The sequence below is a fragment of the Notamacropus eugenii genome, chromosome 2 (assembly GCF_028372415.1).
Source record: "Notamacropus eugenii isolate mMacEug1 chromosome 2, mMacEug1.pri_v2, whole genome shotgun sequence".
NCBI classification, from domain to species: domain Eukaryota; kingdom Metazoa; phylum Chordata; class Mammalia; order Diprotodontia; family Macropodidae; genus Notamacropus; species Notamacropus eugenii.
Window position 1 is genome coordinate 168,131,257 of NC_092873.1, and position 26,298 is coordinate 168,157,554.

Below are 26,298 nucleotides of genomic sequence, written 5' to 3' on the forward strand. Positions count from 1 at the left end.
AAGTTTGAAAAAAAAAAGGGCTGGAGTAACAGGATTTTGAATTGCAAGGGACCTCGGAGACCATGTTGTCTAACATGTTTATTTTAAAAGTAAGGAAATGGTAGCTCATATAAAAGAAATGACTTGCCTGATGTCACCCAAATACTAAATAGCAGAGAAAAAAAATCAACCAAAGGCATCTAGCTCCAAATCTAGTGCTCTTTCTCCTAAGACATTACCTGGGCTCTTTTGCAGTCCTTTCTCCTACATGCAAGAGATCTGAAGTATAGGATCTGAATCCCTGTTTGAGTTCTCCTTAACAAATTAATCGCTTCTTCTGGAGGTCCTTTTAGGTCCTTTAAGAACTTTGCCTAAAGGTTGTTTTGGGGCAGGGCTATGCTAGTGCCAGCCCAAACTGGCTTTGGAGAGCTGATTTTTAAATTTTCAGTGTGAAGCATTTACACCCTGCAAATTAGCAAGTGGTACAAATCAGGGCTTTTGCTTTATTGCCTGCCAGACTTAAGAGAGTGATGGAGAAAATTTTACAAATGTTAAATTTAAAAGTATCTTTCTTCCCAGAGAACCAGTTGTTAAACATTTACCAGCAACTCACTAGTTGGGGAATATTTAATTTACTTATTGGAGGATAAGATGGAAATTGTAGACAAATATTTTCTCTTGAGTATTGCCCTGTTTTTTACACCTACCAGTTTGAGTTAAGTTTTAATCCAATGGGAAACCTCAAATTTGTAAGGTGCTATAAGTATCTGTAAGTAGATTTATTACATCAATGTAAAACTTGTTATTTTTCACAAATCAAGTTATAGAAAATATTGAAGAAAAGAATTAGGATCCGGGATAATCTGGATTTTCTGGGCCCCTTAGGAAAACACTGCTGGTATTTAGTGAATGGAATATGACATCTATTGCCCAAACTCCACGCTATCTCCTCACAGATTGAGAACGCACCTGGTTTGCCACAAGTACATTTTGTCTAGTAGATGACCTTATTCTTCTCTGGCTTCTAAATCTTGATCTGGGGACCTTGTGAGACTACAGAAGTAGACCTAAAAATGGAGGGAATCATCCAGCAACTAAACTTACAAACGTTCTACTTGCTTGTCTCAGTTGGATATCTCTCTACTACCCAAACAAGAGGCTAGGTTTTATTATTAATGCAAAAAAGAGGTAACTTTAGAAAGAAGACTGGCTAAAACTATCAATAACATGTCCATTTTCTTTCTAAAACTATTTTTTCTGTAAGTTGGACTCAAAGTGATCATCTTCAGAATGAAGAGAAAAAGCACATAAAGATCCAGGCATTTCTCTTATGAATCAAATAATGTCAAGATATAAGTATCTCATGTATGAGAAGCCTCTTTTTTCCTAGATGACATACATGACGAAATATCAAATGCCTTCGACATTATTTACTTTGCTCAAGACTTGGGCCATAAGGGGTTGATTAAACAGTGTGTTATTAATTACTTAAAGAGCAGGCATGGCTCTTAGTCATGGACCTGTGTCGTTTTTCAGTTGTCTCTGACTCTTCTGGAATAAGCTAAATTCACAAACATCTGCTTCAGGGGGTATTCTATAAACTGGTCACAAGATAGGAAGATAGCTTTTAAGACTTGATGAACTGTTTATTCTCACAGCGGGTAGTGCTGCTATTGAACTCAGTGCAAAGAGGAGGACAAGGACTTGGAGGGCTACATTTGTATAGCCTTGCTGTTTGTTTATACTCTGCCAAAGGTGGTAGAGGAGGTAGTGGTCATGGTTGAAGCAGCGGTAGTCGTTGTGGTCGGGGTTGTAATATTAGTGGTTTTTAAACAATTTGCCTCATTGATTCCATCTCTCTAGTCCTAGACAGTGAAATTGCTTTTTGGATATTATATAACTGGCTTAAGACATTAAGATATGTAGATTAGAAAATGTCTAAATAAGATTTAAAATTAATTTAGGGAAAAATTATTTCTAACATGACTTATCATATGTAATATCTGTGCTCTGGCCCAACTCTCTCAGTCAGGTCTGCTACACTGGCCTTAGGTTACAGAAGAGGGGTTACAGCAGAGGGGTTACAAAGGAACACCTTGAGGTACCAAAATATCTCTTCCATTACTGTCATTGGTTTGAACCCTGCACCCTATCATGTCCAGGTTTTGTTCCTCACATTTGTGACTACCACTCCAAATCCATTTAATCCCTTAAATTTGTAACTTTTACAAATGGAAATTTACTACAAAGAAATAACAAGGCCAAACATAGAAACATTTCCCCAAATACTTATAGTTCATATTTTACCGCTGATTTGTTTGTTCTTCCTTCTCAAAGAGACCCATGACATCAGAGAGATGATGACATGCCTTGCAGTTGACTTTGATTTGAGGGAGGGAGAGCTGTGCAAGGTCACCAGCCTCATTTTCTCCTCCACAGCTACCTGGGTCCAGTGGCCAGATATTCATCAGGATGACTGGAGATGCCCAGGATGCAGTGGTAGACACTGGCACTTTCAGGCTAAGGTCTTTTCAGGTTCTCACTTTGAGTGAGGTATTGCCCCTCCCCCCCCAAAAAAAAATCTAACTGGGATGGGAGGATCCTCAGGGTTCTTGGCCAGAAGAGAAACAGTTACTATTTTGTATTTACCACTTCAGTCTTGTACTGGAGTAGGCTCAAAACTTAGCTTAATTGCTACACAGACCTAGTTCCACCAAATTTATAACTGTCAGATGAGTCCTGCTGGGCTAGGGCCCCAGATAGTTCTCCTTGTTTCTCAGAGCATAGATGTTACAGTGGCTCTCAGATCTGATCTGGATTAAGACTCCTAGCTTCCTGTGGCTCACTTCCTTGCCCAAGGTCAGGAACTCTACTCTCTGTATCAAGAATAGAAAACAAGACATGAAGAGGCCAAGGACGGAGGTCCATTTCTTGTGGGCTCATAAAGTCCTCAGGAAGGGAGAAGACTCTATGTTTTCTATCCTTATAGCATGATCTCTCACCAGACAGCACGAGCTAAGTAGTTGGTAAATGCAACCAATAAGTAAATGAGATAGAGATGGCCAAAGCTGTCTCAGAACCTTCAAAAATACCTAAAGTTCTGGCTAGACATCCAATCAATAAATGCTTCTCCCAAACACACGGCCAGTAACCAGAACCAATTACATATCCACCAAAGCTCAGCAGTACTTCCAAGGCACTTCGCTTACACATTATCACACAATATCACACACTGCAGCTGAAGCCCAGGTTTCCCTCCTGCCAGATCAGGGCACTGGTGAAGAATACATTTCACCCATGAGAAAAAAAGGACAAGGTTGCCCACATAAAAAGCTATACATAAAAACTTCTTCAATATGGAAGCTCACTTGTCTCTTGGACTTCACACAGTAGAACTACTCCCTTCCCATAAGTACTTCATCTCTCATTAGCTGGTTTTCTCCTGAACTGCCATTTTAAAAAAAGAATGCTCATGCTGGCTGTTGCAAGCATTCTTCTCCAAGTTGTGCTGCTGACTCTCCTCTGTACTAGTCTCTACCATGCCCCATGACAGGTACCTACCTTTCTCTCCCTTTCAAGTTTCCTTATATCTGTTTTATCAGAATGTGAACTCCTGGAGGGCAAGGCCATTTTCGCTTTGTTATTTGGGGGGTGGGGAGGAGGTGATTTGTTGTTTTGCCTTTTTTTTGTCACTAATACTTAGTAAAGTATATAGCACATGTTGTTGTTGAGTTGTTTCAATCCTGTTGGAGTCTTTTAAACCCAATTTTGGTGGAGGTTTAACATTTTCTTCTCCAGCTCATTTTTTATAGATGAGGAACTGAGGCAAACAAGGTTAAGTGATTTGTACAGGGTCACACAACTAGTAAGTGTCTGAGGCTGGATTTAAACTCAGGAAGTGCTCTATCCATTGTGCTACCTAGCTGCCCTATATGGCACCTACTAAATGCTCAAAAAATGCTTGGTGACCTGATCAAAAAACCAAACAAAACAGCAGCAGCAGCAGCAGCAGCAGCAACAACAATGCTGTGCTAGATAGTGGGGCTATACAGACAACAATGACATAGGTCCTGGCCTTATGGAACTTACATTCTTTTGGGGGGAGGGGTGACAGCATGTACACAGAGAAGTAAATGTAATACATATTAACAAGGTTATATGAAGTAATATCAAATAAAAGCGATCACTTACATCTAGAGGGATCAAGAAAAGCTTCATGTAGGAGCTGTGCTTTGAAGGAACCTAAGGCTTCCAAAAGGTGGCCATGAGTAAAAAGTACATCCAGGAATGCGGAAACTGCAAAGACACAGTGGTGTATATGGGGAACAGCTGACAAGCAATTTGACAAAAAAGGAGAATATATGAAGGGAAATGATATGATATAAGATGATAAAGAGAGGTAGAATGCAAATGTAGAACATTTTAAATGTCATGCTGGTGATTTTATATCTCAAACTAGAGGCAATGGGGAGCCACTGAAGATCTTAGAGTAAGGGGAGCAATATGGTTAGATCACTGACAGACTAGTAGGTGATTATCTCTAGTATGACAAGATAATTTCTAGAGCTTGCAACCTGTTACAATAGGCCTTAAGATTCCAAAGTCATCTCCACGGCTCAATGAAATACAAGCATACACTGTCAAAAGAAAGTAGACATAAATGTTCAATTTAGTGATAATGATGAGCACTAAAAGAAAACTCTTAAAAACAAAATTCAAAGTAATGCCAAGCAACAAATTCCACTTATTTCTTTGATTAAAAATAAAATAAAGAATAAATCTTAGATGAGTTATCCACGAAGATTAAGAACTTCTCCCTGTATTATATTTATTCTGGACTTATGAGCATGTTTGTAACAAGTTTTATGAGACACCAAATAAATTAAATGGTGCTTCAAAGGGGCCTTTTCCTGAGCAGGCTTGGGCAGTACAAGCATAAAGATGACACTCTTTATAAGGAAAGAGACAGATTGCCTTTGTGCTGTTTCAGACTGTTTAGGAAGAATAAATGGTTGGGTCAAAACATGGTCACTGATGGTATATAATCTGAAATCTAATTATTTTCATAGCCTGTCCTGAGACACAAAACATTTTTTCTCACATTTTAGCCTTGGACATATGCATATATATATGGAGAGAGAGAGAGAGAGAGAGAGAGAGAGAGAGAGAGAGAGAGAGAGAGAGAGAGAGACAGAGACCCTGGTTCTCATCAGTTACAACTTTTATTACATTCTTTTTAACTAGTAATGAATTTTATAAGCATACAATAGTGCAATATGCCTGGACTTAAAGATATTGAAAGAGAAAGGAAGAATATTTAAGAACAGACATCTTGTATCACTGTTTAGGGACTCTTTAAAGCCAATCAGTTGCTTGTCAACACTCAAGCTGAACACCTCAACCATATCTTCAAATAGCTTCCAAGATAACCCTTTGTTTCCTCCTCCACTCTAGGGAAAAATGTCAACCCTCTCCAATAGTCCCTAAGTGGAATGTCCATCTGTTTCCTGCCACTGTCCAGGGCTTATTCCTTTCTTCAGCCTTACAGAACATTCAGCCACACATAGATTTGTAATTAACTAAATACTCAGGAAGATGGCCCTTCAGTTTATGCATCTACTTTCTCTCCTTATAATACATCCTTCAGCCAGAATGGAAAGTACTATTTATGCTCTTCATAGTGAGGCAACTGCTTATAAAATCATAGCTTTGATAGATAAGGATCTCTCTACATGTTCACTCCGTCTTTCATCCCCAGCACTGAATGCCGTTGTCCTCAATATTTCATATGCCAACATGAGTGAACATAATCTATTGTTGGAAGAAAACACATTGGAACTGGCAAAGAACAAATGGCCACTATTGGGCCTAAGTACCTGTTACATAAAGGCTTTGGCATGCTATTTATGAAAGATTTTATCTAATGAATTTCACTCATAACTACAAGATGTAGTATTGGGGATTATCCTAATAGTTTGATGACTAGAGAATTAATGGCATTTTATGTATAATAGAGCATTTAATTCTTATATTGATATAGATACTATTTAAATTTTTCTAAAAGTACTGCTTTAGAGAGACTATTCAATAAAAAATTATATATGTATATGTGTGTGTGTATTTTTGTCCTCCCCTTGTGTGTTCGTCCTTCGTTGCTGAAGAAGACCGTGCCATCAGAGAAATAATGATATGACTTGCATTTGACTTTGTTTTGAGTGAGGGAGGGCTGTGCAGGTCACCAGCCTCACCTCTCCTCCAGAGCCATCTGAATCCAGTGTCCAGATATTCATCAGGATGACTGGAGATGACTCAGAATGAGGCAGCTGGGGTTAAGTGACTTGCCCAAGGTCACACAGCTAGTGAATGTCAAGTGTCTGAGGTGAGATTTGAACTCAGGTCCTCCTGACTCCTGCACTGGTGCTCCATCCACTGCACCAACTTATCGACAAATTAAGAGAAAAACTGTCTAATTGTAGAACTTGATATTCAATGTCCTTCAAAAACTGATAATACAATAATATGACAATGAAATGAAGGTGAGGTATCACATTTTGATAATACAATAATTATGTCATTGTAGTACTGGCTCTGGGCTGTTTCTTAACTTGCATTAGACTAAGAGGTTGAATGCCCAGAGGGTAACTGCTATTCCTCCCTTTAGGGTTTTAGGGGTTAATCCTGAGGGACAGTTATTTTCTAATATTGTTACACATGAGTCTCCTCTGGTGGGGTATTGAGTGATTATCTTTAACTAGTTCAGAGCTTCTCAATATCATTCAATCAACTGATACCAATTAGCTTTTACAAGAATAGCTAGGTGACTCAGTGGATAGAGTGCATGGGCCTAGAGTCAGGAAAACATTTTCCTGAGTTCAAATCTGGCTTCAATACTAGTAAATGACCTTGGAAAGTCACTTAACCCTATTTGCCTCAGTTTCTTCAACTGCAAAATGAGCTAGAGAAGGAAATGGAAAACAACTCTAGTATTTTTGCCCAAAATAAAACAAAATGGAGTCACGAAGAGTTGGACATGACTGAAAAACAACAACAAAGCTTTACAAAAGGTATTTACTGAAAAGGTATCATGAGGACCAAAGTACAACATCTCCCCAAAAATCTTAGACACACTCTTCCAACAAGGACATAGAGAGTCCAGGGAAAGGTGGGCTCAAATTGCATGAGACAAAGTGGTAACTTGTAGATCCTGACCTTTTTGTTCTGTTTTTCCCTCTCAGGAGTTCCCATGAGGTTCGCATTTGCTGTGTGCTTGCTAGAATCTTTAGTCTTGAAGTTTCACTTCTCAGTATCTAGTTTATCTCCAGCTCCTGATGCAGACAGTGCTATCAATCACACACAGCTACTGTCATTTATGGGAAGTCCTCTTACGGGCTTTTTGAATGTCAAAAGTTTTTTTTTTCTCTGATCTAAAGGAAGAGGAGAGCAGGAGATGAAAATTCCCTCTTCCTCCAAAGTGATTTCCTTTCAAGGGCTTGAATAAAACTGCTCCACTATAGACTAGCCTATTATTGGAACACTGGATTCCAAATTGGTTTTCCATTTTATCTGAGTCTAATCTTGTCTGAGAGGGCCTAATTGATTCTCTTTAACCAATAACTACAGACTTTCAGGAAGTGACATCTTTTTTCATCCAATGACTATGCAAACATTTTACTCCTTCCAAACTGATTAAAGATTTTTTTGCATCTAGTTTATATTGACTGATTGAATGTTTCATTAGAATGATCATGGAGATTGCAACTTTTTTATATTTTTCATTGATTAATTCCATATGTCAATAAAAGAAGTTGTGTTGTTGTGTTCATCCTTAGTTGCCAAAGAAGATCATGCCATCAGGCTTGCACCAAGACATGACTTGCACCTGACTTTGTTTTGAGGGAGGGAGGGCTGTGCAAGGTCACCAGCCTCACTTCTCCTCCATTGCCATCTGAATCCAGTGACCAGATATTCCTCAGGATGACTGGAGAAGGCCCAGGATGCACTGGGAAACCCTGGCCCCTTTAGGCCAAAGTCTATGCAGGTACTCCCTTAGGGAGAGGTAACGCCCATTCATTGAATAGGCTTGTTTAAAAGAAGTAGTCAGGGCATGGTCCCTTTAATGAGGCAAAGAAGAGAAAAACATCAGGCTGGGAGGGAAACAGCAACAGTTGCTATTGATAATCACTCTGAAGCCATAAAAGAAGTATTCTCACTTGATACAGTTATCAGGGTATAAAAGTTACATTATTTGTGGAAGTGATTTATTGAATTCAGTTAAGAAGATGATGATTTGGTTTGTTTTGGGTAAGATAGCTCCTTACATCATAAAGACATTTCATCATTTAAAAAAAAAATAAGTTTCCTTGGTACCTTTTGTCACCACAGTTGATTCTAGATGTACTACATCATATCAAATGTGGAAATACAACAAAAAAACATGCAGGCAACATTTCTCTCCTATATCCTCATCTGCCAAAAGAAAGGATGATCATTTATTTATCTGTTCACTGAGATCACTATTAGGTTTTTAGTTATTCATAGTGGTCTTATTAGTGATCTGTTTCTATTTTGGTAGTCACTGTTTACTAGATCTGCTTATTTCATTCTGCATTACATACATACAAGTCTTCTATATTTCTCTGGATTCCATAATCATCATTGCCTGGTATGCAATAATATTCCACTAACTTCATATACCAGTTTGTTCAACCAAACTCACTATGTAACAATTAGTACATGTGTTTTACTTGTAATTTCTTATTGTTTGTAAGAGGGCTAGGAACTCTCAAGATGCCATTGTAGGACTGCATGCACCTAAGGTGCCTGGAACTAATGGCGCCTGAGGCAGGACCAATGCTCTTGTTTTTCTCCAGGAGTTGAGGGGAAGTGGGTGATCACGAGCTGGACATGAGGTAAATGCCGAGCAGGGGTTGAAGGATTAGATTTGACCTTTAAAGGGGATTGGCTGAAGGGTATAATTCACTAGGCTATTCTATTATAAATAATACTGCTTCATGGCTAATAAACCGAGTTGCCTTACTTCTTGCCTCCCGCCTCATCCACTGCATCCTGAGAACCGCATAGGGTCTTGCTGGTCAAGACCCTCTACTCAAAAAAGAATTCCACAATTGTTCTTTTAAATTTTCCTTTCAAAAAGCAAGGAAGTTGCCAAGGTAACTATCCCTTCATCAGTTCAAAAAGTAACATTAGTTCCTTGTCTTTAGAATAACCATTATCTGGTAATTAAAAACAGGAAAGGCAAATATACAATGTATTTTTTTAAGAGTTGATACAACAGAAATGTCCACATCCAACAAAGAACAAACCTCTTCAGAAAAGATTTAAGTTGAATTACTTGTTGCCAATAGTTCAAAGAAAGTAAGGCTGGATAAGAATTAATGACAAAACAAATAATTTCATTGTTTTAACCACAATGGGGTTAAAAAAAAAAAACAATTCCCATTCACCTAAGATCAAAAGAGAATTTCCAACTGAAAGTGTACCTCAACTTTCTTCCAAGTGCCAAGAACTTAAATTTTATTCTGCCTATTGTGATCCTTTCATAAAGACTTGCTGAAAATCTTTTAGAAAGTGTCATATTTAGGTGCTGAAATGTGTAATCTTATTATTACAGGCTTTGCAACAATCAAGTAACCATTTTAAGGTATGCTCTAACTTGTTAGTTACATATTTGAAATGACACAATTTAGGAGTAAATATTTAAACTATCATGGTTTTCTACCTATTGTGGTGTGTGGAGGATATGTAGGGGAAGAGGACTGGAAATGCCTTTCTGCATGTGACAGTGCAGAATGTCTTGAATTTTTCTTTCCCACTCTTCCCTCCCTAAAACCTTTAGAAAGAAGTCAAAGTTTGGTGAACTGTCATTGCAAGGTTTAAGAGAAAGCATGCCTTTCCAGAAAACTTCTTTCAGCAATCTGTATTTTGCTTCTGTTTCTCAGATAAGGAGACTGATTTAGGACAAGAAAAAGTGGAGCCAAAATAACTAATAAAGAGTGGAAAAGCAAGATATGTAGGGAGATAATAAGAGACCACCTACTTAGCTGCATATGATAAGTTCAAGTGAGCAGACTTAGATGAGCTACGTCCTACAAAATTAAAAGAACTTTGTCTAGCCTAGTTTAAACATGATATCCTCATGTTGTATGTTTTAGTCAGTGTCCAGACATGATATCCTATGTGTCACATTTGTGCCTTTCTGCAGGTCTTCCTTCATATGCTCTCAATCTTCTTTTCTACCTCTTGGATCCTGTAGATCCCTTTAGAATTCACCAGTTACTTCCTCTCATACAACCCTTTTTGTGATTCCTCCCTCCAATTTTTAGTATTTTCTTCCCCTGAATTGAATTTGTGTTTCCTATTTGCATATTTTTAGACTTCTTATCTGGTAATGTTGTTTCCCAAGAGTAGAAGGCTCTCCAGGACAGGATAATTTCATTTTTGTCTTTGTATGTCAGCAGTCAGCACAGAGACCGGCACATAATCAAATACTTACAGATTTTAGTTGAATTGAACTAAGAAACTGTAAGTAATCTTTGGAAGGTTGTAGAGAATGGAATGGGATAGTGCAGCAGGATAGGAAAAGAGTAAATGTAATCCTGATTTTCAAAAAAGAGAAGAGAATAGAATGGTGTCTACTAACAAATAGCCACTGATCTTCATTTCTATTCCTAGCAAAAATATAGAACACATTATGAATATGTTGATTAGTGTACATTTAGAAAAGGAAATCATGATCCCAGAGAGCCATCATGTCTTCAGACAAAACAGTTCATGACAGAACTATTTTTTTTCCTTTTTTATTTGGATAGGATTAGCAGGGGTTTGGAGGCAACTCAGTGGCTCAGTGAATAGAACTATGGGCGTAGATTTAGGGAGACCTGAGTTCAAATCCAGTCTCAGATACTTACAAGCTGTGTGACCCTGGACAAATCACTTAATCTCCATTTGCCTTAATCCACTGGAGAAGGAAATGGCAAACCACTCCACTCCAAACCACTTTGCCAAGAAAATTCCATGGACAGCATGGTCTTCAAGGTCACAAAGAATCAGACATGACTGGATTACTGAGTAACAGCAAGAGCAACAAAATCAGGAGTTCACTGGAGCCAACTTGAAGCAGCTTTTGAGAGAAGATCGCTAAATGTTCAGTGTAAACATTTATACCTCAAAAGTCACAAACCCTACAAATCAGGGCTTGATTTTTGTTGGGGATGGTGATGGTGGTTGTCTAGGCCTAAAAAAGTGTTAATAAGGCAGATTAAACTTAAAAGTATGTCATGCAGACATTTTCCAACCAGAGAGCTCATTGGTCAATATTTACCCGCACAATTCCTGGTTATTAGAACAAAAGATCAGGAAAATGCCATAATTATCATTTATTTAGATTTTAGAATCTATCACACTATTCTAGCAAACAAAATGAAAATCAAATGAAATCAGAACTAGTTAAACGACCAGACACAAATGGCAGTCAATAATGATTCCATGTCAACCTGGAAGGAAGTCTTCAACAGAGTGTCCCAGGAATCTAGACTTGACCTTTTTCTATTTAATTTTTTTTTTAGTATATTTCTTTCATCAAGTTACAGAGAGTATGCTTATTAAATTTAACAAATCTAAGAGGGATGGCAAACTTACTAGTTGAAAGTTGAGCTTTATAAAATTTGTAGCAGGATAGAACAATGGGCTAAACCTAATAAGATGAAATTTAACAGAAACAAAAGTATTATACCTCAGTTCAAAAACCAAATTCACAAGTAAGAAAAAAATTACAGAGGTATGCCTAGATAGTCCTTTGTCTGAAAAAAGATCAGAGCTAAAAACTAAATATGTTCAATGTAAGCCAATAATGGACTATGGCAGCCAGGAAATTTAATGCTATTTTACGTTACATTAAGAGAGCTGTGTGAAGAAAGAGAGAAAGAGAGAGGGTGGGAAAAGAAGGAAGGAAGGAAGGAAGGAAGGAAGGAAGGAAGGAAGGAAGGAAGGAAGGAAGGAAGGAAGGAAGGAAGGAAGGAAGGAAAGTCAGAACAAACTGAAGTATTATGTTCAGTTTTAGAGACTGAATTTTAGGAAGAACATTGTTAAGAGTGTTCAGAAAGGGAAAATCAAAATAACGAATATTTTTAAGATTATGTCATATGAAAATTGGTTGAAGAAACTGGGCATATTTAGCTTGGAGGGGAGGATAGATGAAAAAAGAATTTAGTAAACACTCACTTTGTCCCAGGCGTAGTGCTAAGAATCCATTTTTTTTTTTTTTAATGAGTGAGAAGGCAATGCATATAGAGGATTGATGACTGGGAGGGCTACTTTGTTCCAGGGAGGTAGAAAGGGAGTGAGGGAAGGATATCAGCTTTATGGAAGGCAGATAGTAAGATGGCTTGAGTGGATAGTTAGAGATGATGTGAAGCTAAAGCACAGTTAAACGTATGTCACCAGCCAGTAGACATAATGGATAATATGTACTTGATGGTACATGATCACTAATAAACTGGGTTGGACCCTAGGACAGGAGGGATTAGATTTGTTCTGATTGGCTCTAGAGGTCAGAATTAGGAGCAGTGGGAGGAAGTCACAAAGAGACACATTTAGACTAATGATTTCCAAATGTGGAAGATACAGCCCAGTGAGATAGTGTGTCCTCATCCTAATAGAAGCACTCAAGTAACTTGTCATATAGGTTATACAGGTAATTCTTCTTCAATTTTAAATTTGCTTAAGATTGCCTGTAAGGTTCTTTACTAATCTTGAGCTAAAAAAATTTTTTTACAAGAATTGGATAAGAACAAGCAACTGAATTTTAAAACAAAGTCATTAAACACCATGTGCAAACCATTGTGCTAAGCATTAAGGATACAGATAAAAAATTCAATCAACCCCTACTCTCAAAGAGCTCACATTTTAATAGGGGAAGACATAAAATTTAGGAGCTTCAGCTACAAGGCAAATGGAAAGATTCAGTGGTCCTTAGGGTGTAGTAGCCAAAGAATAAATCAGAGGAGATACAAAGATAGGCAAAAAATAGTCTCTGCCTTCAAGGATCTCACATTCTAAAGTGGGAGAAACAACAGAGGATTGACTGTGCATGTACACAATATGTCCAGAGTAGATGGAAGGCAGTCTCAGAAGGAATACACTAATTGGGACACTGGGAAAAACCTCCTATAGAATGTAAAATTGGAACCAAGTCTTGAAGGAAGCCAGGGAAACCAGTAGACAGAGGAGAGAAAGAAGAGCATTTAAATGCATCCTTTTAAATGTAATTTCTATTTATAAAAGAACAACAGTTTTTGATCTTGGACATTTGAAAGTTTGGCTTTGGGTGACAACTTTGAGGATTTGAGCTTCTTTCAGTAGCTATGGCTGCAGGGGAGTGTAGCAGCAACTCGATATTCACAGCTATGAATATGCTAAAGTAATTCTTTTAATGTAGAAGCTGCAAGGTCCTGTGTGATCCTGACTGTGTGTCCTTCATATTTGAATTGTTTCTTTCTGGCTGCTTGTAGTATTTTCTCCTTCACTTGATAGCTCTGGAATTTGGCAACTATATTTCTTGGGGTTTTGAGTTTGGGATCCTTTTCGGGAGGGGAACGGTGGATTCTTTCGATGACTATTTTGCCCTCTGAGTCTAGTACTTCTGGACAGTTTTCCTTGATGATTTCCTGGAAGATATTGTCCAGACTCTTTTCTTCATCATGGGTTTCTGGCAGGCCAATAATTCTTAGATTTTCTCTCCTGGATCTATTTTCCAGGTCAGTTGTTTTTCCAATTAAATATTTTACATTTTCTTCTATCTTTTCATTCTTTAGATTTTGTTTGACTGATTCTTGTTGCCTCATTGAGTCATTAGTTTCTACTTGCCCAATTCTAATCTTCATCGTAGTGTTTTCTTCAGTTAGCTTTTCCATCTCCTTTTCCATCTGACCAATTTTTCCCTTTAAGGAGCTATTTTCTCCATTTAATTTTTGTACTTCTTTTTCCATTCGACCAATTTTCCCAGTTAGGTTTTGGGTTTCCTTTTCCATCTGATCAATTTTCCCAATTAGGTTTTGGGTTTCCTTTTCCATTTGATTAGCTCTTCCTTTTAGGGAATTCTTCTCTCTGGTTAATTTTTGAACTTCCTTTTCCATTTCTTCAATTTTCTTTTTCAGGGTGATGTTCTCATCAGTGAATTCTTTTTTTATAGTTTTAAAATCATTGGCCAGTTTTTCTTTTATATCCTTCTTCAGACGTTCCAGGTAATCTAGTTGTGCTTGCGAGAAATTCATAGTCCCATCTGAGGTTTCAGATGGAAGTACAGTCTCAGCTCTAACCTCTTTGGTGTTTGTGTTTTGGTCCTTATCCCCATAGAAAGATTCTATGGTTTTTTCAGTTTTCGTCTGCTTTTTCCGATTCATGATGTTGGCTGAGTGTTGTAGCTTTTGGTTCTTTCAGTCAGAAGGTACAGGTCTTTAAGTTGAGCTGATGTGTGTCTAGGCTAAAAGCAGGCTTTTGTTTTTTGTTTCCCCGATCAACCCTGGGGTTAGCTTGTTAGGTATGTGGGAGGGGTGGTCTGTCCTCAGGATATCTCCTCAGCTGACTTGAGGCAAAGGCAGGGTCAGGGGATGGTGATCCCAGCTTCCCTATTGTCTTCCCTTTTCCCCTGGAGGGCTGGGGCATGCCTAGAAGCTAACGCATGTTCCCGCCCCTCTTGGGGCTCGTCTCCCGACTCTGAGGCTTGCCTGGGTCTCAGTGCGAATTTTCTCTGCCCTGGGTCGTCTGTCCCTCCAGCCGTCTCCGCCACCGTAGGAAGAATCCCCCTTTGCCACTTTTCCAGCCTCTGGTGTTATGAGACCACCCACCCCCTTCTGCTGTTCCCGCTGATCCAGGATTAATCTGGGGAAGAATTTTATGGTTCCCTCACGGTCATCAGGGGGGAGGAGAGAGCACTTACTGATCACTCTGCCATCCCAGTTCCTGGAAGTTCAAGTAGTGACCCACCGAAGTCCGTCTTCAGGCTGAAGATTTCAAGGGCTGCTGCGCTGATGTCTGGCACTCAGCGACTCTCACCGGCTCGGCCTGGCTTATCTCCTGCTCTGCTGGTCTCGCCCGCCACTCTCGGGCTCCTCTGGTCCCCTCTGCCCTGCCGCGCCGACCGCGCTGCGCTGTGCGCCAGGGTCTTACCCCCGCGGAACAGATCCCTCCCATGGACCCTCCAGTCCAGCCTGGGCTCCGAATCCGTCAAAGTCCGTCACCCACTGGATTCTACACCTCCAAAGTCTGGTCAGACTCTCCCCCCAGAGATATCCAGAGGAGTTTTTCCAGGAGCTTAGGTGAGTCGTTGCTTTCACTCCGCCATCTTGGCTAAGCCCCTCTAAAGTAATTCTGAATCATAAAATATAACAGACTCTCCAAGTGGAAGATGGAACCAAGACACTTATTTAAACATCAGAAAGCCAAATCTCTACACCAGAAAGCCAAATCCATCATAGCAACAAAGAAATCTATATACAATAATAATGCAGGAGCATTACCATCTTCAAGCCTTCCCACAAACAAACACTCACAATTCACTGCCTGCTTTCTCTCTCTCCCGCAGCTCTAACTGCTGTGACCAGCTTCCTCTCAGTTCTGTTCTACCCTTCCTGCTCTACCTGTTCAGCAAGCTCCTCCCACCACAGACTCATGCGACTCAAGCAGGGATTCAAGGAGGACACATGGGCTATTAATCAATGGGAAAGATCTTCCTATTATGCAAAAATGCATTTGCCATACAGGGAGATGGGGGCTAAGGTCAGCAGTCGGTGGTGGTGGTGGTGGTGGTAGTAAGAACATTGGTCACCATCTCTAAAAGGATTGTTCCCCTTCAATGATGACTGTAAGTTTAAGGCAAGAATGTGGTTACTGCCCCTGTTACATAAGGTTCTTTTCAAGTAATCAAGGAAAGCTTCATGAAGGATGTCATTTGTTTTTGTTTTTGTCTTTTGAGAATCTATGCTTCCATTATTGCAGGCTATGATATATTCATTCTTTTAAGTATCATGTTATACTGGATAAGACTGACATGAATGATGCTAAGTGAACAGAACCAGGAGAACATTGTACACAGTAACAGTTACACTGTGAAATGACCAGTTTTGATGGACTTAGCTCTTTTCAACCATGGAATGATCTAAGACAATTCCAAAAGATTCATGACGGAAAATGCTATCCACATCCAGAGAAAGTGCAATGGAGTCTGAATACAGATCCAAGCATACTATTTTTCTCTTTTTTTTTTTGTTTCTTCTTTCTCATGGTTTTTCTTTTTGGTTCTAATACTTTACAACATGACTAATATGAAAATGTTTAATATGAATGTATATGTAGAGCCTATATCAGACTGCATGCCTTCTTTGGGTGGGAGGAGAGGTAGGAGGGGGGAAATTTGGAACTCAAAATTTTATGGAAAGGAATATCGAAAACTAAAAATACATAAATAAATTTTTAAAAAATCATGTTACATTATTGAATTTTATGAAGATACAATACCCTCAGACTTTTATCATATGAACTGTTGTCTCACCTTCCTTTATTTTGTATTTGGGTATCTTGTGTTTACAGGCCCTTTGATGACAAGAAGCCAGTGTAATATTTCTTTGCATGCTTTGGGTGGCTCAATAATTTTTCTACTGACTGATTTTTTTTTTTTATCCTTGAGTCAAACAGACTGACCCATAATAAAATTTCAAGTTGATATATCTTATAATTTCATTTAATATATGTTGAATAGGGTGGACAAATATGTGAATAATAAAAAGTCTGTATCCACGGGGAATGGGGAGAGGAAGTGAACTTAAGGTTAACAAATTTCCACTTCAAAAATTCTTCTTTTGTGTCTCCTTGTATTGTGCCTAGGCATCCATATAGAAATAAAGTCTTTTGTACAATAGGTCCCAATCTCCAAACTGTTTCTTTAAAAATCGAATGCTAAATTATTAAATACAGAGTAAAACCACAGCTGTTTGTAGAGAACTTTCCCTCTAGTCCTTCACTGCAACGTTTTTTGGTATTGCTGCTAGAAAATTATTATATCTTACCTCAGAGAATGTTATCTTTCAAATATACTTAAATGTGTTCTGAAACGTCTGAATTGAAAGAGGGAATTAGTCACTATAAAAACATGATATTTTATTTATAACTAAATCCTGCTGCCACTTGAATAATTCTCAAGTTTGATATCACAGAGTGGAGAGATGTGTGTGTGTAGTACTGACATTGCAAATCATGTAAATAGAAGTATATATGTATACATACATAAATGGCTTTTCCAAAACTAGCTGAAGAAATATGCCATTTTCTTTTCCAGTAGTGTCTAAGTAACTAAGAAATGTAATACTCGCAAATGATCTAATAAGCTGAGGTAGCTACAAAATAACAGGACATCTTCTACATCAAAATAAAATATTTCTAATTATCTATATTGTCACTTGCTTTTTAGTAACTTAAAATTTAAAAAATATATTTAAATTTAGCATGTAAATAACAATCCCAAATTCTACGTATTCCCAAATTTTTAAAGTATTGCTAATAACATACCATCCTTTTTTTTGAACTGACTTATCACCACTATCATTGCTATTATTTCATCAAGTACTTTTCTAGGAATATATTTAGATCACCATTATTTGATTCTTTGTTAAAAATCAATCTATAACAAAATTCCCATTTATCATTCATGAGAAACAAGTTTAATCCCTGGGTCCAGGCATATACTCTAGGTAAGTTTCAAGACATAAAATGTGAAAAGTTAATAAAGATTGGAATGACAATTCAATATAACAGTAAGAGAAATGCCATCAAGCCATATATGATTAATCAACAAATGGATAATAGGAACAGCAGCTGCTCTTAATTTCAGGAGACAAGTCACTTAAGGTTCCAACTGACAGGAAAGGATAGACATGGAAGATGGATTTTAAACTGGGTCTTAAATTATCAGTAGTAAATGAACAGGCAAAGTAGAATATAGGGCATTTGAAGGAGGTATAAAAACATGAGAAAAGCCACTGAGACTGATAACAGCAAAATGAGTTGGGGGGGGTGGGGAATAAGAAATAAAACTGTTTGAATAGACTAGGGTATGTGAAAAGGTGAGTCATTGGAGATAAAGACGGAAAGATTCATTTAAGGACAGATTTCAGGGAGCTTAGTAATAAAGAAGAGGGGTTTGGACTCACTTGGTCTTATGAGACAATGTCAACATTATCTAATGGGAAAGCATTAAATGAGAGTGAGTAGGAACAGTGTTGGGAGAGGGGGTGCGTGAGATGATCAACATAATATTTTGGAAAGATTTATCAAGAAGTATTATTCAGGTCAGATTCAAAGGAGTGGGTGAAACCTGGATATAAGCAGAAACATGAAGAGGCCACCTAGGAAATCTAACATCTAGGATTCATTTTAAGCATTTGAAACTGTATTCTTTAATAAAAGAATGTTCGTCTCTTTCCAACATTCTATTTGATTACAGCTAAGGAGCATATTTGATTTAGATGAATAGTCCCAAATTAACCACTATACTTCCGAATACAAGTTTCAAATCACAGTCACATACTCATAGAAGTTAACTGGAGGGGTTTTAAAATATATTTAGACTCAACCCCTTTTGCATATGAAGAAATCAAAATTTACAGAAGATAAGTGACTTGGCTAAATATATATATAATTAGTCTATAGCAGAGCTAGGACTAAGCAAAAGTGATCTTCTGTCTCATGGTCTAGAAACTCTTTGCACTATAACACCCAGATTCTCCTCAAGAACTGACCTCAGCATAATGCATTATTGGTTGACACATTTGGTGGTGGTCATAATCAGAATTAAAATCCATTTCTTCTAATCTTTAGATATAATCAGAACTTAATTGAATGAATTTCCATTCTATCCAAAAAGCTTTGAGAGAATTAGACCTGTATTTATTTGAGATCAGAATAAAATGGCTCATTCAAAATTAAAAACAAAGAAAAAAGAGTATTTCTCCATTGTTTTTATACTCTCCAAACAACTGAACAAGCCATCAAAAACATCGTGGAGTACTAATGGAACTGTTCCAAAATAGAGGGACAAACAAGACTTACGGTTTTGTTTAAAAAATGGGACCAGAAGGGCATCCTTCCTTTTATCACACAGCCTTACTGAATTTAAGGGAATTCCTTTTCTCTTACCCGGGGAAATAGTGTTGGCCCAGCCAAAGCTCTAAAACATCTACATATGCAGAGATTGAACCACTTCAGGCATCTCACAATGGAACCATTGAAACCACCACTGACTTTAAGTGGTTCTTAAGAAGGATTTTTTTTCTCCCTTTAAATTAGTACTTATTTTTAAAAGCAGAGAGAGGTTTTATCTTATGGAAGGAAATTTTTTTTTTAATTTAATACTTCAAGATGAATAATTCTTTTCTCAAAGATTGGAATTTTACATGTGACAACTTGAATAATGTGATTGGGTTTTTACATGTTTAAGTATAAGAATATGCAGTCAGAAAACTCTTGAGTAGGCTTTGCTAGCTTCTAGTTTTCCCCATTATTGCACAAAATTTCCTTCTGCTTTTAATTAAATGCTCAGAAGGCTGGTAAATTGGAGAACATTTTTTTTAAAAGGCTTCAGAATTGTCCAGTCAGTAACTTAAAGGCTCTAAAAAGACATTTCTATAAGTATTTCAGTGCTGTAGCGTTTTATAGCACTATTGAAATAGTTTTATTCTACCACATTTTTAAACAAAAAATTGATGAATTGCAACTCTTCAGGCCTTGCACATACTAGGCATGAAATAAATGTTTGATAAACTGAATCAACTCCTAGACAACATTCTTAATTTTACAGTGTTGACAATTTAATCAGTAAACCCAGAATGAAACGGTGAAATACATTTTGGATTTGAATTCAGAGGATCTAAGTTTGAATCTGAGTTCTGCTACTTGCTATATGTGCCCTTGGGCAAATCACTTCACCCCTTTGAGGCTCAGTTGTTAATCGGTAAAATGAGTCCATTATACTAGATGGCCTCTAAGGGGCCTTTCAGCTGAAAATCTATGATCCTATGAAATAGTTCCAAATTTGCTTTCAAATCTACCTCCCTTCCTGGATGAAAATGACTCAGAGCACTTCATCTATCACGATGTTCCTCATCATATTGGTCCCAAAGAAGACCAAAAGCCTACACCGAAGCAACCTTTAAAAAGAAAGATGAAATGGGTTTGGATAGAGCATTGTGTAAAAGTTTGTAGGAGACTTTTTTGGGTTTAGTTCTCTGCTATTAATCCTTCACTTTGATGAGAAATAATTCAATCATTATTCCTTTTTAAGAAAAAGCTCTCAGCTTCTTTTATACAGTAATTGACAGATTTTTACGACTTTTTTTAGACTGTAAGTATCTGCTTTAAGTGGTTAAAATAACTGGTTATGTTCATTTGAATCTAACCATTGCACAGAATAGAGGAATAGAAAAGCAGCCCCACAGCGTTCGATGCTATAATACAAGTCTTGGACATAAGTGATTTACACACAAAAATCAGCACTCACAGGCATTTCACAACCCTTTGGTCTCTGCCAATATACACAAAATATTAACATAGACTATCAGGCCTGGAAAACACCAATGACCTCACCTAGTCCAAATCCCTCATTTTGCATAGGAGAAGCTGTAGCTATGCATAGTTTTCCTATGCCATGTGTTCATAGGTATCTAGAACTGGAAGGGACCTTAGAAGTCATCTTGTTCATTTTTTTTTTCAGATGATAAAACTGAGACCATAGATAGATTAAAAGCCTTGGCCATCACACTGGAAGTGTATAATTGAGCAGGGTGCAGCCTTTAGAGCACCTGACCTGGAGTCAGGAAGATCTGTGTTAAAATTCAGCCTCAGGCACTTACTAGCTGAGTGCCCCATGGCTCCCCATCTGTAAAAGTGAGGCACCCTAGACAAGGAAATGGCAAACCACCCCACTATCTTTACCAAGAAAACCACACAAAGACCAAGGGGTCATATAGAGTCAGGCACAACTGAACAACAACAAAGAGATTCTGAACCCTTGTCCTTTGACTTCAAATTCAGTACTCTTTATGTTTTCAGACCTTTATGGTTTTAATGAAGACAACATAGCAAAAGTTTCATTTTGACTTAAAGTCTCCCTCCTTCAGTTCTTCTCCACCACCTTTCTTCCTCAGATCTATCCTCTTCCTCCCCCAGTAAAAAGCTGATAAGATCACATCATCAAGAGATGAATTAGAATGTGAATTCTTCTTTTTGACAGAATACTTATTATTTTACAGTTTTCTTTCAAATGGTCACAATTTGATAATTGTATCAGAGTCCTTATTAGTTCATCCAGATTTATAAATTAATATTCAGATGGTGTCTAGTAAGCCAAAACCAAAAAGTCTGAGAGTTATGGTTTGTCTAATTACACGGTATCAGGTGATTACTTTTGCTTATAACACCACAAGCCAAAGTTTCAACTGGGGATAATTTCATTACATGTTTTGGTGTGCCTACTGATATCAATAAAAGGATGGCTGGCATTGAGTTCATCACTTTACTGAGGATGCCAAACATAGAAATAAACCTCCCATATGCTCGGAGGCCAGTTGTCATATTGACACATAATTTTTGGGTGAGAGTTAAGGTTAAGTTGCTTTGTTAATGTTTCCATTTCTAGTGTTTGATGGTGTCTAGCACAATGCCTTAAAATGCACAGATGTTTCTTGATGTGAGTAGTCAGAAAGGAAGCTCCAATACTCCCCCTCAAATAGTGATCTAGTGGTCTTATAGGAAAGTCATCCAAAACCAACTTGGGAAGAGAGACTATCAGGGGAAGGGTAGGCCAATATTTTCCTTGGATAGAACAGTAGGGTGCTATGTAATCACCATGCAACCTGGATATGTCTAGTGGAAAGTTGATCACAATCCCTGAAGCAACCATAAGGGAATAAGGTGCACTGCAATTTCAGAATTAGAGGGCCTAAAAAGAGCCTTGGATCTAGAGTCAAAACTCCTGAATTTCAGTATTAATCTACTATCTATGTGATATTTGACCAATCACTTAGGAATTGAGTCTCACTTTCTTCAACAATAAAATGAGGGAGATAGGAAACTGTCAGTTTCTTGAAGGCAGGGACTTTTACTTTTATCTTTGTATCTATCACTGCTTAATAGACTTTCTAACACATAGTGGGTGTGTGATAAATGCTGGTTAATTCACTGAATGCAGATCTCAAAGCCCCAATGAAGGTCTACATCACATTATTACAACATATACATATATGCATATCTATCTGTCTGTCTGACCATCCATCCGTCCATCCATTCATCCATCTACCTACCTATCCACCATCTCTCTCCACCTCCTAAAAGACAAGAACTCCATTACTCTTTGCTCTCCTAAATGTAGACATCAAGATAATTCAGTTGCTTGTATAGATCAAATCATTCAACCTTAAAATTTTTACCTGAAAGGGGCTTTATATATCTCTTATAACCTTTGAAGTCCACAAGATAGACACCAATATCTTTTTAAAAAATACATATTATTGATGCCTTTCTTATTTTTACAACAATTATTTATGTGGTATAGATTAGCTCTTAGTTTCAGGTCCTTTTGTCCCTCCATATAACTTGAATATCATAATTTCATCAGAAATATTTGATAAAAAAAAAATTTCCCCAGTTCCTAGTTTCTCTTAAACAAACTGTATTGCTTTTGTTGGTTCAAAAATCTTTAGTCTTACATAATCATATTTTCTATTTTACCATTTATCCCAAGTTTTCTCCTTAACTATACTATTTCATCTGCTCCTGTGTATTCAATTATCACCTTTATGCTGATGATTCTCAAATCTACTTATCCAGCCCTAATCTCTTTGCTGATCTCCAGGCTTGCATCCAGCTTCCTTTTGGTTATCTCAAAGTATATGTTCTGTGAACTTCTTAAACTCCATATCCATAACTGAACCCATTAACTTTCCCCCAAGCCTACCCCTCATGCTCCCAGGCACCTGGATTCCAAACCTAAGAGTCATCCTTGACTCCTCACTCTCAACACTCTCCCTCACCCCAATTCAATCTGTGGCCAAGGGTGTCAAGTTTAACTTCATAGCACCTTCTGCATATGCACACTTCACTCCTATTACATTCCCACCCACCCTTGGGTAGGCTCTCAACACCTCATGCCTGGGCTATTTCACGAGTCAATTTGCCCAAGTCTCTTCCACTCTAATCGAGTCATCATCCTTCATCTGTCAAAGGAATCTTTCTAAAATGTACCTAAACACATTATCCCCTCCTTTTCTGCCCCCCAACATAATGGCTCCTCATCATCTTCAGGATTAAATATAAAATCTTCCATTTGGTATACAAAGTCCTTCGACCCCCCCCTCCCCCAAAACAAACAAACTTTCTAGTCTTTTTTTACTCTTTACCATGCCCCGCTCCCTCCCCAGGTACTTTGCAATCTAATGACACTCACCTCCTTGCTTCTTTAGTAAAACACTCCATCTCCCCATGTCAGGCATTTTCACAGGCTGTCCCTCAGGCCTGTAAAGCTCTCCCTCCCTACCTTCACCCACTGGTTTCTTTTAAGGCCCTTCCACAGCAGACCTACACCACCTGTCAATTTCTTCAGAGCAGATAGGTTGGGCTAGGGACAGACTAGTGGTGGTTGGTTACCTCCAGTCATGTGACAAGCCAGATCAGAGACAGACTGATGTGATTGGTCGCTAGGGTCACGTGACATTCAGGCGCATGCTCAGTGACAGCCCTACAGTTTTCGTGGGTCACCTGAAAGCTGGCAAGCTAGGAGGCTGGCCTTATGTTGTGCATGTGTGATCTGCGGGAAGCTTCTTCCAAAGCCTCCTTAATTTTAGCTCTTTCTCTCTGCAGATTTTCTCCAGTTTATCCCATAAGCTCCCGGAGAACAGAGATAAACTTTTTTCCTTCCTTTGTATCCCCAGTACTGTGCCTGGTCCACACACAGTAAGGCACGGTATGTGCTTAAAGATTTATGGATCCACTGAATAACATGGCTGCTAAAGGTAGCACTCTCTTTTTTCCTCTACTTTTTTTCAATAATGTGGCACAGTCTTTCATATTTTGTCTACTAATTTTGACATTTAGTCTCACTTGTAAATTATTGTGGAATTGTATTTTAAAGGGTGATTAAAGCCATTTTGATTTGTGTCTTCCCAGTCATTCTTGGAGATTAGGAAATCTTTCCCTAAATAGTTTGTGTTGCTGGAATTATCAAACCTTAGATTATTGAATTTGATGATTTCTGATTCTTACAATTTAGTACTTTTTTTAAACCAGTACCAAACATCAATTATTATTTCTCTATAATATAGTTTGAGATCTGGGAAGTAGCAATACCAGAAGAACCTCAATCCCCACTTCAAGTTTTTGGTCATGATTTTCCTTGTTAATCTTGACCTTTTGTCCCTCCAGATGAATGCTGTTAATAACTCCTTGTGAGATTAATTGACAAGACACTAAATCTCAAATTTAATTTGGTTAGTATCATTTTTATTCCACATTGGTGGGGCTTAACCACAAGCGGTGACTATTCTGTCAATGGTTTATCATCTTTTATTTCTGTAAAGAATGTTTTATGTGTCTCAATTATTTCTTAATTGACCCAGATAGTTTCTGCATGTTTAATTTTTTGGATGGGATTCCTCTTTCCATCATTTAATACTGCCTTTTGTTCTTATTATATAGAAATTATTATTTTGGTAGAGTTGATTTGCACCGCTACTTTACAAAAGGTATCCGTCATCTCCATATCAGGCAGAAGAAACTGAATTAATTGATAGTCTTTAGGAAGCTGCTATAAATTTTTTAGCAGAGGAATGACATGATAGGGACTTTGCATAAGAAAGATTATTCTTAAACTTTTATTAAGGCTAGAATGGAGGCAGGATAATAAAGGCAAGGAAGAAGTACCATAAGGAAATCATTACAATAAGCATGTAACCATGAGGCTCAGTTAACAAGTATTTATTAAGCACCTACTATGTGACAGGCACTATGATTGGTGCTGGGGATAAAAGTAAAGAAGTAAAAAAAAAAAAACAAAACAAAACCCAAAACCAAACAAGCTGTCCCTGCTCTCAAGGAATTCAGTCTAATGAGAAAGACAGTGCAAACTCTAAACAAATAAGACATACGTAGGATAAATTGGAGATAATCAAGAGAAGTAAGGTCCAGAATTAAGGGTAATCAGGAAAGGATTCTTGTAGCAGCCAGATGGAGACTCTAGGGTTTTCACTGGCTGCCCTTCCCTTGCCTGCAATGCTGTCCTTCCTCATTTTTATATTCTGAGTTCCATCAAGTCCCAGCTACAATCCCACCTTCTATGAGAAGCTTTCCCCGACTCCCCATAATTTTAGTGGCTTCTCACTGTGGATTATCTACAATTTATCCTATCTGCTTTGTGCTTACATTTGTCTGTTTTATCCTCCATAAGACTATGAGCTCCTTAAAGAAATGTGTTTTGCCTTTCTTTACATCCCTGGCACTTAGTACAGTGCCTGGCACATAGCAAGCACTTTTGGCCTCTGAGGATCCTTCTAACTTTACATCTATGACTTGATCATTAGAAAGAAACAGGAAATCCCTAATTGATAACCTTAGAGAGAGCCATTTAAGTAAATTGCAGGGAGAAGAAAACTGATTGCAATGGATTAAGTAAAGAGTGGGTATTAAGGAAATGGAAGTATTGAAAGAAGACAACTTTTTTTCCCCCAGAAAATTATCGGGGGAGAAATTATGTAGCTAAATGCAATAAAAGGGTCAAGGTCAAATGCTTTGTTTTTAGATATAGGAGAAGGGACTACCAGAGGAGAAACAGAAAGGAAAAAGAAATAAATTCATATAAGAATTAGTTGTCATTGGTGCTCTCATCCTCATTTTACAAATGTAAAAATTTGGGCTCAGAAAGATTAATTCAATTAGGACTTAATATGAGTAAAAGTTTTGCTAAGATATGGTGAGGAACTAGCTATGATTATGTCCCATGAGTATACAGTAAGTAAATCAGAACAATTTCATTATTTTGTATATTGATACTTACAACCCCAGGACAGTGATGTAGAAATATGAAAGTTATCCAGGGATGAGGATGTGCAGGTAGATCGTAATAGAAAGAGAAGATTTTAAGGACTTTTGCTAGTGATACAATAAATTGGAAGACCATGAGATCAAGGTGAAGGCAACTGATGATAGAAGATTGATTTAGACTAGGAAAATGAGGATTAGTCAAGGTATAGAAGGGTAAGTTTA

The 26,298-nt window shown here is 37.8% G+C and overlaps 1 long non-coding RNA gene across 1 annotated transcript in view; it reads right to left on the minus strand.

Annotated features, from left to right (window-relative positions):
* Positions 1 to 23,684, minus strand: part of LOC140523746 (uncharacterized) — a 38,891-nt gene extending 15,207 nt beyond the window's left edge. The window contains exon 1 of the long non-coding RNA XR_011973457.1: positions 23,489 to 23,684. This is a non-coding gene — a long non-coding RNA (uncharacterized lncRNA). The remainder of the gene's footprint in view (positions 1 to 23,488) is intronic.
* Positions 23,685 to 26,298: the final 2,614 nt, after the last annotated feature.